The 16,445-nt window shown below is 35.6% G+C and overlaps 1 protein-coding gene across 3 annotated transcripts in view; it reads right to left on the reverse strand.

Annotated features, from left to right (window-relative positions):
- Window positions 1-16,445, reverse strand: part of SBF2 (SET binding factor 2) — a 489,527-nt gene that overhangs the window by 234,884 nt on the left and 238,198 nt on the right. The gene's annotated exons all lie outside the window — the stretch shown is intronic.

Consider the following 16,445-nt stretch of genomic DNA (forward strand, 5'->3'; position numbering starts at 1 on the left):
GCGTTTCTCATTTATGTGATGTCAGAATGTACCACTCTAACACTGGCTCTTTTATCTCCCTCTTTCATCTTTCACAGATCTCTATGATTTATACTGGGCCCACCAAAGGAACCGATCCTTGAGCTGGATTTTGAAGAATAAGCAGAAGTTAGTTAGGGAGACAGGAGAAACAAGGCTTTCAAAGCTGACAGAAAACCATGTGCAAATAAACAGGGCTGAGGAGGAAAAGGCAGTAAGACCTATAAGTAGTTCTCTCAAGGGCATGTTCAGAAAGAATCTGAATACCGTGAGAAGGAATCCGGCTTTCTTTCCTGAAGACTCTGGGGAAGAACTTTTGCCTCTCCACTCCTATCTGAACTCTCTGCAATGTTCCCCCCATCTCCCACAAAAAGAATCCGTTCTGATCATCCACCAGAAAATAAAATTCATAGTCAGCACCATTTAGTACTAGATAAATCGTGAAGAAAGCAGGTATTCAGTTTTTAAGGGACTTTAACCACTTATATCAGTAAAAACAACCAGTTTAGGATACCAAGGAGGAAATATTACACTATACTTACTAACACAAGATTTATATTAGGATTTACATTAGAAATGAGTTAGGGACAATATTCTAGTACTTAAAGGGGAAGTTTTCCATTATCCAGAAAATAATATTGTGTATATGTACAAATAATTTACCTATCCCTAACTGAAGTATTACTTAAATTTTGTATTCTTGGGGCATCTGAGTGGCTCAGCTGGTCAAGCAGCCAACTATGACCTAGGTCATGATCTCCCAGTTGGTGGGTTTGAGCCATGCATCGGGCTTGCTCCTCTCAGCATGGAGCCCGCTTCGGATTAATTACTCTCTCTGCCCTCCCCAGCTCATGCGCTTTCTCACTTTCTCTTTCTCTCAAGAAATAAAACATTAAAAAATTTTTTTTGTATTCTTGAATATCACATGCTTTCTTAAATTCAGATAATTAACAATCTCAAATATTTTAAGAAATTGTTTTTAATCCTAACTAGCAATGTTTGTTGCTGTGTTTATAGCTGTGTAATTATTTAGAAATTCAAATTTCTTTGAACTACAAGTCATAACCAGTTTGCTACATAGTCTTGAATTGATTCCTTGTCTTTAGTAGTTAATGTCCATCTAAAGCTGCACAATAACAGTAGAGAAGACAAACAAATATTCTAGTGATAATTACTACTGATTTCAGTACAATGGTTCACATACATCCTGTTGATTATTCAAATAGTAAAACATTCTGAAAAATTACTTCCTGTTCTTAACTTTTCTTTAGGGGTTGAAGTTCTAGAATTCATAGCATCAAACATTAACAAATCTATTTGTTTCCTGTTTTGAAGAAAACACCAAAAAATTTTCTCCAGAAATTGTCCCCTTCTCTGATTAATAATATGTTGCATAGGTAGAACACTATGTCTCAGCTTTCAAATGGCATATTGAGGAACTGAAGGCTGTGGTTTAAGACAGAATATATTTCAGGAAACCTTAAACAATTTATTACAGTTCTTTTACATAAATCCACAATGGAGAAGACAATATAATAATGATCCTGACTTAATAAAAGTCAAGGAAAGGAGATTTCTCATTTATTTGATCAATATTTGTCAAGAACCTACCATGTTCCAGGCACTGGGAATATAGCAGTAAAGAAAAACAAAACTGCTACCTTCACAAATTAACTAAAGTTGTATATAGGTTCATATATGTTAGTTTATAACTATCACTGAGAGGCAATGTTTAATACATTACAAATAGTACATTATTTCCAAATATGTTAGAAATGAAAATCTTCTAAGTAAAAAATGGTTTAAAAATGTAACTGAATTGGGCAACCATACATGGGACATGGGTATATTTTTAGTGGTTATGAACATAGGATTACTCCCTTAAGTGTGACATGAATTAAATATACTTTACAGGCTTATAAATAGAGCTTAGCAACGTGGTAATCTTTAAATATAAGAAGTGAATTAATAAATACATATGACCACAAATAATTCAATTCTAAAACTGTGAATATCCCAAGTAACAATCCATAAATGACCATTTCAACCAAAACTGTAAAAAGGTACAGCACATTTCTTTTCTTTATAACCCTATAATTGATTCTGAGACTGGGGTAATCACATCAGATTACTCCAATCCCAAGTGGCCCAGATTCCCAGTCTGTGCCTGTTCTGATAGACCAAGTTTTAAAATCTTTTTAAAGTCTAAATTTAAGAAGCAGGAAGCAAAAGGTGTCTTGGGAATAGGTAACAAACAAAGGGGAAGGATAATATATTGAGTAATTGCAGAACAAAATAAAGCAAGGATCAAGCAGGAAGGAATTGCCTTGGCAGAAATAACTCTTTTAATTAAAACTTCTTCCTTTCTTCTCCTTTTTCCTTCTTTCCTCCACTATTAAGCCTTTATCAAGCTGCTGAGATATATAAGAAATTGCAAACTCTAGGGATGGATAAAGAAATTTGAGGCAGGCTGAAACAGGGGTTCACAGTTCAGTGAAGATGGTAAGTAAATAATTAAAAGTAACAGAATATAGATATGTACAAAGTGCTACAGAGCACAAAAGAGAGGGTAATTTATCCTGCCATCATTCGTAAGTTGCATACTTAAATGCTGGAATAGCCAAAGAATATTAAATCTCTGAGTGCTAAAAGAGTAAAATGAAATTTTAGACAAGAGAACTTCATGACAATGAAGGATAACTCTTAGTGGCTATCTTGCCTCAAAACATTTACACTCATTAAAGGATAACTAAATACAAAGATAGAGATTACTATTTAATATAGCATTTAAACACCATAAAAGGAAAATGGAGAAGACATTTTTGAACCAGGATTCTTCTGAACTGTCCTCAAATTATATCATGTAGCCACCACATGCTTTATTTATGTGTAATTCCAGCAAAGGTAGTACACTAGTCAACAAGCACTCCATTGATCACTGACTATCAGTCTTTGGTAACCTAAAAATGGCTTCCTTTACAAAACTAGCATAAATTTAATCTTTAACTTTCAAAAGAAAAGCAATCAATTTCCTGATTAGAATCTATTTCCTACAACCCTATACTCAAACTTCATCAAACCTCTTACTATTTCATGAAGACATTTTATGGCTCTATACCATTGCTTATGTTCTTCCTTCTACCTGGAATGTCCTTCATCCTCTTGTCTAGCTAGTAAGGTATCTCTCTTGGTATCTCTCTTAGTTCTTGGTATTCCTATTATTTCATTAATTATACTGTAATACAGTTTTTAAAATATGTATGTTTCTCCATTAGGTTAAAAGTATATCTAGGTAAGGGCTATGACTTTTTTCATCTTTATATCACTTGTGACTAGCACAGAACCTGGCATATGTTACTGACTTTGTAAATATTTAATTAAAATAAAAATACTCCTGGGGCACCTGGGTGGCTCAGTCAGTTAAGCATCCAACTTCAGCTCTGGTCATGATCTCGCAGTTTGTGAATTCAAGCCCCCTGATGGGCTCTGTGCTGACAGCTCAGAGCCTGTAACCTGCTTCAGATTCTCTTTCTCCCTCTCTCTCTGCCCCTCCCCTGCTCGCACTTTGTCTCCCTCTCTCAAAAGTAAATAAACATTAAAAAAATTAAAAACAAATACTCCTGCAGGTAAGCATTATAGGGACTTTATTCTTTGTGCTGTTTATTACAAAAAATTAAATTTGAACCGTTTTCCCAAGAGATCCTAAGGCCTCTGGAATAGAGTACACATGGTAAGTAGTTCCTTCAAAAAACTGCTCCAGAACAGATTAGTGAGAAGATTTAATTTGTTTTAAATCCCCATGGAAAGGAGTTGATATTCAAACTGTCAAAAAATGATTAGTCATAGATCTAATAAAACATTAAATCTCCTAATTCCTCCTTTTCCATATATAGAGCACAATATGCCATTCACAGTAATGGTCTAAACTCTTGTGTGTTCAAATTCTCCAACTATTCTTTTTAACTACATATATTGAGAAAGAAAATGACTACTTAACTTCTTCCCATTATAATTAAGAAGACAAAAAACAAGTAATAATGTTACATGAATAAACTGAAAAAAATGAGTGAAAACAGAAACATAATCCAAGGTACTAGATTTCAATCACTTAAGGTAAAAAGACAAAAATCATTCCACAGTTGATGCATAAAATATATGGTTTGTAAATTAACCAATCAACATATTCTTTTTATTTAAAATTCTTAAAATGTTTATTTACTTTTGAGAGAAACAGAGTACAGGCAGGGGAGGGGCAGAGAAAGAGGGAGACACAGGATCTGAACAGGCTCCAGGCTCTGAGCTGTCTGCCCAGAGCTCAATGCAGGGCTTGAACTCACAAACCACGAGGTCATGACCTGAGCTGAAGTTGGATGCTTAACTGACTGAGCCACCCAGGTGCCCCTCAACATATTCTTAAAGGTATTAATGTAAAAATAATATTTTGTACAATCTAAACTTTCATTATTTCCTCTGGCATTTCATCTTTCTATTTCAGGAACAAATTATTTTTGATATTCTTGTAAAAATTAATGTCACTTCAGGAATAATTATATAGCATTATAGACAGAAGCTTTTCCAGGGGAAGACAAAAGAGAATACCAAAATTTTCCCATTAAAGTATTTAAAAATAGGGGCGCCTGGGTGGCTCAGTCAGTTAAGCGTCTGACTTTGGCTCAGGTCATGATCTCACGGTCCGTGAGTTTGAGCCCCGCGTTGGGCTCTGTGCTGACAGCTCGGAGCCTGGAGCCCATTTCAGATTCTGTGTCTCCCTCTCTCTCTGACCCTCCCCTGCTCATGCTCTGTCTCTCTCTGTCTCAAAAATAAATAAATGTTAAAAAAAAAAATTAAAAATAGAAGTAACTTTCTGAACCAAAAGTTACAGCTATAATCAAAATTTTAAGGATGTGTATATACAAAGTAAAAATAATGTTTATAAGATAAACTGAAGAAAAAACTCTGGCTATTTTAATAATTTTTTAATAATGTCGATATTTAGTATTAGAGACAATCAACATAAAAACTGACCTAATAATAGTTAATGAAAAACTGGCTGAGGTTAATTTGGGTAAGCAAAAAGAAACTATGCATATAAAAAAGCTTATACCAAGGCTGACTCAGGAGGAAATAGAAATTTCAAACAGACCAATAATATGTAAGGAGATGGAAACAGTAATCAAAACTTCCCAACAAAGAAAAGTCTAGGACTACATGGTTTCACTAGTAAATTCTACCAAACATTTAAATAAGAATTAATACTAATTCCTCTCAAATTTCTAAAAAATTAAAGAGGAAGGAACACTCCCAAACTAATTTTACAAGGCCAGCATTATCCTGATAACAAAGTCAGATAAGGACACTATTTGAAAAGAAAACTACAGGCCAATATCCCTGATGAATGGATGCAAAAACTCTCAATAAAACATCTGCAAACTGAATTCAGCATCACACTAAAAGGACCACACACAATCATCAAGTGGGATTTAATCCTGCATGTAAGGATGGTTCAACATACACAAATCAATGTGATACACCACATTAATAGAATGAAAGATTTAAAAATCATGACTGGGGCAGCTGGGTGGCTTGGTCAGTTGGGCGTCCAATTTCGGTTCAGATCATGATCTCATGGTTCATGGGTTTCGGCCCCACATTGGGCTCTGTGCTGACAGCTCAGAGCCTGGAGCTTGCTTTGGATTCTGTGTCTCCCTCTCTCTCCCTCTCCCCCACTCATGCTCTGTCTCTCTCTCTTTCTAAAATAAATGAAAATTTAAAAAATAAAAATAAATAAAAATATATGATCATCTCAATAGAAGCAGAAAAAAGCATTTGACAAAATTCAATATTATTTCATGATAAAAATTCTCAACAAATTGGGTATAGATGGAATGTACCTCAACATAATAAACACCACATATGACAATCCCACAGCTAACATCTTACTCGATGGTAAAAGGTTGAAAACTTTCCTAGTAAGATCGGGAATAAGACAAAGGTACCCATTCTCACCACTCTATTCAACAGAGTACTAGAAACCCTCATCAGAGCAATTAGGCAAGAAGAAATAAAAGGCACCCACATAAGAAAAGAAGTAAAACTGTATCTTTTGGCAGATGATATGATCTTATATAGAGAGAACCCTAAAGACCCTACCACAAAGCTATTAGAACTAATAAACTAATTCAGTAAAGACGCAGATACAAAGTCAACAGTAATCAAAAATCAGTTGCATTTCTATATACTAACAAGAAACTATCTAAAAAAGAAATAAAGGGGGCGCCTGGGTGGCTCAGTCGGTTAAGCGTCTGACTTCGGCTCAGGTCATGATCTCGCGGTCTGTGAGTTCGAGCCCCATATCGGGCTCTGTGCTGACCGCTCAGAGCCTGGAGCCTGTTTCAGATTCTGTATCTCCCTCTCTCTCTCTGACCCTCCCCCGTTCATGCTCTGTCTCTCTCTGTCTCAAAAATAAATAAATGTTAAAAAAAATTTAAAAAAATAAAAATAAAAAAGAAATAAAGAAAACAATCCCACTTACAACAGCATTCAAAAATAATTTCAAACTCAGGGATAAATTTAACCAAGACATGAAAGATCTATATGTTAAAACCCACAAGACTGATGAAAGGAACTAAAGAAGACACAAATAAATGGAACGATATCCTGTGTTCATGAATCAGAAGAATTAATATTGTTAAAATGTTACTACCCAAAACCATCTATGGATTCAATGCTATCTCTATCAAAATTCTAATGAAATTTTTCACAGAAACAGAAAAAAATCCTAAAATTTATATGGAACCATAAAAGATCCCAAACAGTCAAAGCAATCCTGACAAAAAACAAAGCTAGAAGCATCATAATTCTTGATTTAAATCTATATTACAAAGCTATAGTAATAAAAATAGTGTGGTACTAGCATAAAAAACAGACAGATCAAGGGAAGATAATTGAGATCACAGAAATAAACTCATAAGGTCAACAAATATTTCATAAAGGAGCCAGGAATATTCAATGAGGAAAAGATAATCTCTTCAATAAACAGTGCTTGGAAAAGTGGATACTCACATGCAAAAGAATGAAATTGGACCCCTAAGTCACATCACTTAAAAAACAAACAAACTCAAAATGGATTAAATATGTAAACATAAGAACCCAAACTATAAAACTACTAGAGGAAAACATAGGGGAAAGCTCCTTGACATTGGTTTTGCAATGATTTTTTGAATGTGACACCAAAAGAAAAAATAAACAAGTGGGACAATATCAAACTAAGAAGTTTCTGCCTAGCAAAAGAAATAAGTCAGCAAAATGAAAAGGCAACCTACAAAAGAGGAGAAAATATATGCAAACCATCTATCTGATAAGCGATTAATATCTAAAATATATAAGGAACACATACAACTTCATAGCCAAGAAAAAAGACCTATCTGATTAAAAATTGGACAAAGGACTTGAATAGACATTTTTCCAAAAACATACAAATGCCATGTAGAGTATATGAAAAGATGCTTAACATCACTAACCATCAGGGAAATGCAAATCAAAGCCATAGTAAGTTATCATCTTACATTTGTTAGAATGTTTATCAAAAAGATAAGAGATAACAAGTATTGGCAAGGTTATGGAGAAATGGTATCCATTCTGCACTCTTGGTGGAAATGTAGATTGGCACAGCCATTTTGGAAAACAATGTGGAAGTACTTCAGAAAATTAAAAATAGAACTACCATATGATCCAGCAATTCCACCTCTGATTATATATCCAAAAGAAATGAAATCCCTATCTTGAAGAGTTATATACACTCCTATGTTCATGACATTATTCACAACAGCCAAGACATGGAAACAACCTAAGTGTCCTTCTATAGATGAATGAATAAAGAAAATAACTGTAATACAATGGAATATTTTTCATCCATAAAAAAGAAAGAAATCCTGCCTTTTGTAGCAACATAGATAGACCTTTAAGGCATTATATTAAGTTAAACAAATTAGAAAGAGAAAGACACTCTATGTTCTCACTTACATGTGGAATCAAAAAAAGCTGAACTCATAGAAATAGAGAGTAGAATGGTGGTTGCCAGGGGCTAACGGGTGTGAGAAATGGGGAGACGCTGGTCAAAGGGCACAAACTCTAAGTATAAGATGAATAAATTCAGGGGATCTAATGTACAGCGTGGTGATTATAATAATACTGTATTATATACTTGAAAGTTCTTAAGACAGTAGATCTTAAATATTATCAGCACATACATAAAAATTTAGAATTATGTGAAAGGACAGAGGTATTAGCTAATCTTACTGTAGTAATCATTTCACAATATATATCTGCATCAAGTCATCACATTGTAAACCTTGAACTTACATAAGCTATGCGTCAATAATACATCGGTAAAGCTGTGATAGAAGTATAAGCATGGATGATATAAGACTATTGTAGTTTAACTACGGAAACTGACAATAGATGAGGGTCCAAGTTCATTTTAGTACGCAACTTAAAAAATGTAGTATACATTTTTAAGTATACTTTAAAATAGGATACTGTAAAAACTGGGGAATAAGTATTCTAAAATTAGCATATTTGCAGTTAAAATCCAAATTATAACTAAACAGATATGGCAAAACATGTCATGAAAATTTCACAAAATTATTTGGGTTAAAGAGGGACATGTGAGTTAAACAGCTATGGATTAAACAAACAAAAAAATCAGATGGGCTATAAAAACCAGTCCTGTGAATATAATCTTACTAACATTAAAAAAAACAAAACATCTACAGTTTTCCACAAATCTGCAGGTAAACAAAAATAGTTCAGATAGGCTACAAGGAACAAATAAATAATACAGGAAGTAAGAGACGAAGGTGATTAATAGGAAATTATGGGGAATGAGGTGGGTGATGGTAGAAGTCCACATAATTATTTCAGGCAATGGCAGAGACCTTTCAAACTGTGAAAAACAAATTCATTATCATAACAATCCGTGGGGAGAAGAACCAAGGAAATGCTATCATTACATTTAGACCTTCCACAGGAAAACTGGTCAAGGCTACAAAAGAATCTTACAGTCTTATCTGCTTCCTGTCTATGCTTTATAAAATCCACCACCACCATCTCACCCCCAACCCAGGTAGTGAACTCTGATAATGGCCTTCAACAACAGTCCAACCAAAATGACTGGTGATAAGAACATGCCTTTAGACAGAATTATCAGTGCCGCATGCTCTGGAAACTACAACACAGCGCTTAGAAGCATCCTTCTCTCTCCTTCCCTTTCTTATCTTTTCCTTATTTTTTCCCTGAAAAATTAAATTTTGAATATGTAAGCAAAAGATAATTCAGCTGAAAATACTAGAGAGTAAAATAATGAAATCTGATCTTCAAATGACTAATAGTCATACATTCCGACACACTTCATCCATACATAAGAACATCATCTAATAAAATAATGATTGCCGTTTTCTTCATGGCTAATGTATTCATTCATGTATTCAACAAATATTAATGTTTTTTGAGCCTAAGGTACTATGCCAAATACAGAGGACACACAGAATAAGAAGAAGTTCTTAAAGCTCACAGTCTTGTAAGGGAAAAACCCCTTATTAATAAGTAAGGAAAAACTATGGAGTAGAATTTCCATACCATCCCTGAAGACAATCGTGAGTCAACACATCAGCTCTGTACTGCCTACCTCTAGACTTTGTTATCTGAGAATAAAATCTCTAATGTGTTGAAGTACTATATATTTTTAAATAAAATATATACATGTAAAGAGTTAGTTTTGTAAGTTTTTTAAAAATATTTTTATTGAAAGATTAAACACAAATATAGAAAACCATACAAGTAAAATGGGTGGCTTAGTGAATTATCCTAAAGAATTAAGGAACACTACCTAGGCTGAGAAAGAGAACTTTGCCAGCAACCCTAAAGGCCCCTTCCCTGTGCCTCCAATCAGAATTCTCTCTCTACTGCCATAAGTAACCATTATCTTGATTTTATTCTATCAATCATTTTCTTTTTTTTCTATAGTTTCATTGCCAAAATGTGCATTCCTAGACACTATAGTTCAATCTCACTCTATTAAAAATAGGGTATGTTATAAATCTCTTTTAACCTTGAAGTTATTCCTCCATTCCTTTCCTTTCATTAAAATTTATTTGTTAAAGAACCTGGGACAGGGGCACATGGGTGGCTTGGTCAGTTAAGCGTCTGACTTCGGCTCAGGTCATGATCTCACAGTCTGTAAGTTCGATCCCTGTGTTGGGCTCCGTGCTGACAGCATGGCGCCTGGAGCCTGCTTTGGATTCTGTGTCTTCCTCTCTCTCTGCTCCTCCCCTGCTTGTGCTCTGTCTGTCTCTCTCAAAAATAAATAAACATTAAAGAGAAAAAAAAGAAAAAAAAAAGAAAAAAAAAAGAACCTGGGACATTTGACCAATGATTTTCTGTGAACCCAGACTTTTTAAAAGTTTACTTTAATTCCAGTATAGTTAACATACAGTGTTATATCAGTTTCAGTTGTACAATACAGTGATTCAACAATACTATATATTACTCAGTGCTCATTATGATAAGTGTACTCTTAATTCCCTTCACCTATTTCACCCATCCCCCCACCTACCACCCCTGTGGTAACCATTAGTTTGTGCTCTATAGTTAAGAGTCTGTTTCTTGGTTACTCTCTCTTTTTTTTCTTGTGCTCATTTGTTTCATTTCTTAAATTTCACATATAAGGGAAATAGTATGGTATTTGTCTTTATCTGACTTATTTTGCTTAGCATTACATTCTCTAGCTCCATCCATGTTATTATAAATGGTAAGATTCCATTCTTTTTTATGGCTGAATAATATTCCATTATATGTGTGTGTGTGTGTGTGTGTGTGTGTGTGTGTGTGTATACACACACACACACACATTATATACATACATACATACATACATATATATACACACACCACATCTTCTGAGAGCCTAGATTTTGACAACTGCCATCTTTTGGTGCATTTCAATGTGTTTCCCTGTCTTCTGTATTTCCTGAAATCAGACTCAGATTAATCCCTCTGACCAAACTACAGGTAGTGTGTGTGACAAGGCTAGATATATAATACCTGCTTTTTTCCTTCTTATAATAACACTTGTTGATTATCAGATCTTCATTTACTAAAGACTGTAAAATGATGATGTTCTGTTACTATAATTTTTTCATTTATTGATAGAATACTTTTATTTATTATTTTTATTTTTTTAAGTTTACTTATAATTTTGAAAGAGAGAGAGAGAGACAGAGAGAGAGAGCAGGGGAGGGGCAGAGAGAGAGAGAATCCCAATCAGGCTCTGCACTGTCAGCACAGAGCCCGATGCAGGGCTCAAACTCACAAACCATGAGATCATGATGTGAGCCGAAACCAAGAGCAGGATGCTTAACCGACTGAGCCCCCAGGTACACCTTGATAGAATACTTTTAAAAAGACACAATTCTCCTCATCTACGATTTGGTTGTCCTGTATTATATAGTCATATAAACAAGGCAGAATAAATGCTAGATTCTTTTCCTTTATTTAAAAAACTATTTTTTTAATGTTTATTTTTGAGAGACAGAGTGTGAGTGGGGGAGGGGCAGAGAGAGAGAGAGAAAGACACAGAATCCGAAGAAGATCCAGGATCTGAGCTGTCAGCGCAGAGCCGGACACAGGGCTCGAACTCACAAGCCGTGAGATCATGACCTGAGCCGAAGTTGGACGCTTAACCGACTGAGCCACCCAGGCGCCCCTCTTTTCCTTTACTGATAAGTTTTCAAGATAACAAATTGGTTCCATTATGTTCTAAGGTAATAATTTTTCATTTAATATTATTATGAATTCATGGATTTAAAAATATTTGCTGGGTTTCAATCAATTGCAATTACCATCATTTATGAAGCTCAAATTATACCATCAGATCAGTTGCAAGCCTCTTCAAGATGGCTTCTGAATTCTTCTGACAAGAAGTTTTTTCTTTATTGAGATATAATTCATATACCATAAACTTGCCCTTATAAAGAATACAGTTCAGTGGTTTTTAGAATAGGCTTAGGTTGTAAAACCATCACCAGTCTCTAACTCAATTTCATGACCTGAAGAGAAACCCCATTCTCCTTATCAGTCACTCCACTGTCCCCTCCCCCACCAGTTCCTGGCAACCTTTAATCTACTTCCTGTCTCTATGGATTTGCCTGTTGTACACATTTCATATAAATGGGATCATACAATATAAGACCTTTTGAGTCTTGCTTCTTTCACTTCACATAATGTTTTCAAGATTTGTCCATTTGTAGCACATATCAAAAATTCATTCCTTATTATGGCTCAATAATAATCCATTTATATAAATATACCAAAATTTGTTTATCCATTTATGAGTTGATGGACCTTTGGGTTGTTTCCATTTTTTTGGCTATTATGAATAATGCTGCTATGAAAATTCATGTATAAGCTCTTGTATGAATATATATTTTTAATTCACTTGTAGAATTTGATATACTTTGACATATATATGCATACCTGTAAAACCATCACCACAATCAAGATAATGAACACAACATTCCAAAGTTTTCTCATACTTGGGGTACCTTGGTACTATATAGCTATATACTATAGTAGCATCAAGGATCACTAGAATCCATTTTAAGGAACTAAAATGATCTCAAGTTCCACTTCAGTTCCTCAAGGGACCTTATGTAGACCTTGACTCATTCCTCAGCTGTGGTCCTTTGTAGTCTCAACTCAAAGGATGACAGCTTTTAAAGAAATGTCCCCTGGTAAACCTGAACTCAATTTCCCCCATCCCTACGGGATATCGATAGTGTGTGGACAGCTTTTCAGTTACTTCTTCCAAAATCAACTGATGCTCTGGGAAAAACTGGTCCCAAATGTCTGGCTCACTTCTCTAGGTTTCCTTCTTTTCTCGGACCATGGTTTAGTCACCTTTACCGCTTCTGATACTTTCAAGAAGATGATGCTTATATTTACCTAGCTTTTCCAGTAGTTATTGCTAAGAGGGTTAGTCTAAGTTACACAGACCACCGTTACCTGAAGAGAGATACAGGTTTTATAAATTTATACTTTATTGTAGTTTTTCTCAGTGGGAGTGCTACCAGTGCTTTTGAAGTAAAAACTCTTCTGGTGCACATACATCATGCATGAGGGATGTTTAATATCCCTGGTCATGGGCACTGAATGTCAGTAACATCCTTCTCCTCCCCTCATCAAATCATTGTAAAAATTCAAAAACATGCGAGGCTTGTAAGGCACTCATTAAGATAAAAGGTAGCATTTGGGAATGTGATATTATTATATTTGTGTCATTATTATTCTATTCCTCTTCATGGTAAATCTTTGCTTTGATTGACCCTTTAGAGGTATACAGCCTCTTCTAAAAGTAAAAAAGTCACAGGAATAGTGTTTAGCTAAAATCAACTAAGTCAATGGTTAGGAGGGACCATGGACAGGCTGCAGGTAGTCCATGAAGCCCCTAAAATATTTTCTAAAAGTATATGGCAGGAGGATTTCATAAATAAGATATTCTTTAGAGAAGTAAGTGCCACCAGTGAGAGATTATCTATTTCATACACTTAAAAAAAAAAAAGGTTTAATTAAATTAGGACTTCACTGAAATGACTGAGTAGAATCTTTCAGAGGGGAGAGAAAAAGGGATAGGTGATTTTTTAGTGTTTGAACTTCTGAAAGGAAATAGATGTAATGGGAGAAAAACTACTACTTGGGGATTGGCATCACCATTCATCTTTATTAGGATACTATAAAACTCCGCATATATTTACATTAATTTCTTCTGAGGCTTTCTAAATTTGACAATTGAAGTCACAGCAGAAGAATAAGGATGGGGCCTTTCATGAAAAAGAAGGGATAAGTTATAGAGCTGAGCAAGCAGCAAAATTCAGCATGATTATAGAAAGGAAACAAGAGAGCAGGAGTTTTGTATAAGGAATAACTCCATGGGGATGCAGAATATGAGCCCTAAGGAAGGGAAGGTTCCAGTGTAACTAAAAAAAGACCCAAAGACAGATGGAGAACACTGACAAAGACTGAATCAAGGAGAATGGGACACTCATATGTAGGCACATATAAAGGACAAGTAAGAGGTAAACAGGAATCTCAGGCAGCCGTGATCAGAAACATCCTCACTTTAAAGTTATACTATCTACAACTATATGGTCAACTAATCTTCAATGAAGCAGGAAAGAAGAGACTCTTAAATACGGAAAACAAACTGAGGGTTGATGGTGGGGGCGGGGGTTAAATGGGTGACAGACACTAAGGGGGGCACTTTTTGGGATGAGCACTGGGTGTCATGTGTAAGAGATGAATCACTGGGTTCTACTCCTGAAGACAAGACTGAACTGTATGTTAACTAACTTGAGAATAATAACAAAAAAAGAATATCCAGTAGGAAAAAGACAGTCTCTTCAACAAATCATGCTGGGAAAACTGGACAGCAAGAGAAGAATGAAACTGGACCACTTTCTTACACCATACACAAAAATAAATTCAAAATGGATCAAAGACCTAAATGTGAGACAGGAAACTATCAAAATCCTAGAGAAGAAGAAGAAGAAAAAAAAAATCCTAGAGAAGAAAACAGGTAACAACCTCTTTGGCCTGGTCCAGAGCAATTTGTTGCTAGATATGTCACCGGAGGTAAGGGAAACAAAAGCAAAAATGAACTATTGGGACTTCATCAAGACAAAAAGCTTCTGCACAGGGAGGGAACCAATCAACAAAACCAAAATGCAGCCTATGGAACAGGATAAGATACTTGCAAATGACATATCTGATAAAGTGTTAGTATCCAAAATATATAAGGAACTTATCAAACTCAACATCCAAAAAACCCCCAAATAATGCACTTAAAAAATGGGCAGAAGGGGCGCCTGGGTGGTGCAGTCGGTTAAGCGTCCGACTTCAGCCAGGTCACGATCTCGCGGTCCGTGAGTTCGAGCCCCGCGTCAGGCTCTGGGCTGATGGCTCGGAGCCTGGAGGCTGTTTCCGATTCTGTGTCTCCCTCTCTCTCTGCCCCTCCCCTGTTCATGCTCTGTCTCTCTCTGTCCCAAAAATAAATAAACGTTGAAAAAAAAATTTAAAAAAAATTAAAAAATAAATAAATAAATAAAAATAAAAAAAAAAAAAATGGGCAGAAGACATGAAGGCACATTTTTCCAAAGAAGACATCCAGATGACTAACAGACATATGAAAAGATACTCAACATCACTCATCATCAGGGAAATACAAATCAAAATCACAATGAGATACCATCTCACACCTGTCAGAATGGCTAAAATTAACAACATAAGTAGTAAGTGTTAGCAAGGATGCAGAGAAAGGGGAACCCTCTTGCACTGTTGGTGGGAATGCAAACTGGCGCAGCCACTCTGGAAAATAGTATGCAGATTCCTCAAAAGTGAAAAATAGAACTACCCTACAATCCAGCAATTGTATTACTAGGTTATTTACCTAAAGGACACAAAAATACAGATCTGAAGGGGTACATGTATCCCAATGTTTATAGCAGCATTATCAATAATAGCCAAACTATGGAAAGAGCCCAAGTGTCCAATGACTAATGAATGGATAAAGAAGAGGTGATATATACACACAATGGACTACTACTCAGTCATCTAAAGGAATGAAATCTTGCCTTTTGCAATGACATGGCTAGAGCTAGAGAGTATTATGCTAAGTAAAATAAGTCAGAGAAAGACAAATGCCATGAGATTTCTCTCATGTGTGCAATTTAAGAAACGAATATATGGAAAGGGGGAAAAAAAGAGACGGAAACAAACCGTAAGAGACTCTATTAAAAAAAAATTAATGTTTATTTATTTTTGAGAAAGAGACAGAGCATAAGCAGGTAAGGGGCAGAGAGAGAGGGAGACAGAATCTGAAGCAGGCTCCAGGCTCCAAGCTGTCTGCACAGAGCCAGACGCAGGGCTCAAACTCACGAGCTGAGATCATGACCTGAGTTGGACGCCCAATCAACTGAGCCACCCAGGCATCCCAAATCATAAGAGACTCTATCATAAGAGACTTAATGATAGAGAACAAACTGAGTGTTGATGGAGGGAGGGGGGTGGGGGATGGGCTAGATGAGTGATAGGCATTAAGGTAGGCACTTGTGTTGAGCACTGGGTGTTGTATGTAAGTGATGAATCACTAAATTCTACTCCTGAAAACAATACTACACTATATGTCAACTAACTAGAATTTAAATGAATTTTTGGAAAAAAAAATTAGGACGTCTGAGTGGCTCAGTTGGTTAAATGTCTGACTTCTGCTCAGGTCATGATCTTGCGGTTCATGAGTTCAAGCCCCCATCAGGCTCTATGCTGACAGCTTGGAGCCTGGAGCCTGCTTCGGATTCTGTGACTCCCTCTCTTTCTGC

The sequence above is a fragment of the Felis catus genome, chromosome D1, assembly GCF_018350175.1.
Source record: "Felis catus isolate Fca126 chromosome D1, F.catus_Fca126_mat1.0, whole genome shotgun sequence".
In the NCBI taxonomy this organism is placed as follows: domain Eukaryota; kingdom Metazoa; phylum Chordata; class Mammalia; order Carnivora; family Felidae; genus Felis; species Felis catus.